The sequence below is a fragment of the Scomber japonicus genome, chromosome 6, assembly GCF_027409825.1.
Source record: "Scomber japonicus isolate fScoJap1 chromosome 6, fScoJap1.pri, whole genome shotgun sequence".
Lineage (NCBI taxonomy): Eukaryota > Metazoa > Chordata > Actinopteri > Scombriformes > Scombridae > Scomber > Scomber japonicus.
In genome coordinates, this window is record NC_070583.1 from 38,968,495 (window position 1) to 38,970,996 (window position 2,502).

Sequence of the window (2,502 nt, forward strand, 5' to 3'; positions counted from 1 at the left end):
GAAGGAAGGAAGGAAGGAAGGAAGGAAGGAAGGAAGGAAGGAAGGAAGGAAGGAAAGGAAGGAACCCTGTAACACCAATGAGTCCTATTTTAATACAGGAGTTATGAGATGAGACACATGTAGTACACAGATAAACCACCAGGGGGCGTTTTATTACAACGCTGTCAATCAGTGAGAACAAGTTACAGGTACAAACACATTAGTTATAGGAAGGGAGGAAGGAAGGAAGGAAGGAAGGAAGAGAGGGAGGAAGGAAGGAAGGAAAGGAAGGAAGGAAGGAAGGAAGGAAGGAAGGGAGGAAGGAAGGAAGGAAGGAAGGAAGGGAGAAAGGAAGGAAGGAAGTGAAGGAAGTAGGGAGGAGGGAAGGAAAGGAAGGAAGGAAAGGAAGGGAGGAAGGAAGGAATAAAAGGATGGAAGGAAGGAAAAGAAGGAAGGAAGGAAGGAAGGAAGGAGGGAAAGGGAGGAAGGAAGGAAGGAAGGAAGGAAGGGAGAAAGGAAGGAAGGAAGGAAGGAAGGAAGGAAGGAATGAAGGGAGGAAGGAGCGAAGGAAAGGAAGGAAGGGAAGGAAGGAAGGAAGGAAGGAAGATAAGGAAGGAAGGAAAGGAAGGAAGAAAGGAAGGAAGGAAAGGAAGGGAGGAAGGAAGGAAGGAAAGGAAGGAAGGAAAGGAAGGAAGGGAGGAAAGGAAGGAACCCTGTAACACCAATGAGTCCTATTTTAATACAGGAGTTATGAGATGAGACACATGTAGTACACAGATAAACCACCAGGGGGCGTTTTATTACAACGCTGTCAATCAGTGAGAACAAGTTACAGGTACAAACACATTAGTTATAGGAAGGAAGGGAGGAAGGAAGGAAAGGAAGGAAGGAAGGAAGGAAAGGAAGGAAGGAAGGAAGGGAGGAAGGAAGGAAGGAAAGGAAGGAAAGGGAGGAAGGAAGGAAGGAAGGAAGGAAGGGAGGAAGGAAGGAAGGAAAGGAAGGAAAGGGAGGAAGGAAGGAAGGAAGGAAGGAAAAGAAGGAAATCATTAGTTACTGGATTGATGCAATGTTGAATTACTAAATATTCAGTAGGTCATCCCCCCTTCTTCCTTCCTTCCTTCCTTCCTTTCCTTCCTCCCTCCCTTCTTCATTCCTTCCTTCCTCTGTTCCTTCTTTTCTCTGTCATTCCTTCCTTCCTTTCTTTCCTTCCTCCCTCCCTCCTTCCTTCCTTCCTTCCTTCCTACCTCCCTCCTTCCTTCCTTTCCTTCCTTCCTCCCTTCCTTCTTTTCTCTGTCCTTCCTTCCCACTTTCCTCTTTTCCTTTCTCCCTCCCTCTCTCCCTCCCTACCTCCTTTCCTTCTTCCATCCCCCTTTCTTCCTTCTTGCTGTCCTTCCTTCCTCCCTCCTTCCTTCCTTTCGTTCCTTCCTCCCTTCCTTCTTTTCTCTGTCCTTCCTTCCCACTTTCCTCTTTTCCTTTCTCCCTCCCTACCTCCTTTCCTTCTTCCATCCCCCTTTCTTCCTTCTTTCTGTCCTTCCTTCCTCCCTCCTTCCTTCCTTCTTTCCTCCATCCTTCCTTCCATCCTTCCTTCCTTCCTACCTTCCTTCCTTCCTCCCTCCCTCCTTTCCTTTCTTCTTCCTCCCTCCTTCCTTTCTTCTTCCTCACTTCCTTCCTTCCTCCCTCCTTTCCTTCCTTCCTTCCTTGACTCGAGGACAACAGGAGGGTTAAGTATTTAGCATTTTATTTTATGGTAACTTCCTGTTTAAAATGTGTTTATCAGATTAGAAACAGCAGCTATAGAAACTCATTTATCTGTTCATCTGTTCATCTGATCCACATATTAGTAAATTAGGACCTTTGTGTGCTACTATTTATATTATTTTTAGTTAATGGTAATGGTGATAATATTTATGATAGTGACAATGGTGGCAATGTGGTGATGATGATGATGATGATGGTAAATATAATAATGACGATAAAGAGACTAAACTTCATCCTGCTCCTTTTCAGGCACAGTTACTGCCAGAAGAATGTCATTGTTTGCTTCTTTTATTTGTTTCATTCTTGGTTGATTTTCTTTTTTTTCCTTTTGCAACTGAAATTGTTCATTTACATCTGAAATAAACATGAACATAACATAACATTCAGCCATCCAAATTATTCAAATGAAGTAGATATCTTCCCTAAACAGACTGTAAATGTGTCAGATATCACTGATATAATAACTCACACTGATGAAGCTCAATAGAAGCTGATCACATCACAAAAGCACATTTGAAGAAGATATTATATTAGCCAGCATGAAAAGGAGGAATGATTTCAGTCTTCATATAAGCACCTGACTGCTGTTTTAAAACAGGCATGAAAAATTGTGAACCTATCCTTTAATGCTGAATCATCATCAGATCATCATTTGAACTAATGAGTTGATCAATGGGATTTCAGTGTCTGATCTTTTTGTGTGTATGTGTTGGTTTTCCCAGACTCAGGTTTAAATATCCCCAAATTAAAGTCAGAGACAAGCAC

General features: G+C 42.8%; 1 pseudogene; it reads right to left on the reverse strand.

Annotated features, from left to right (window-relative positions):
- The window catches only part of LOC128360964 (uncharacterized), a 101,046-nt pseudogene that overhangs the window by 66,683 nt on the left and 31,861 nt on the right, over nucleotides 1–2,502 (reverse strand).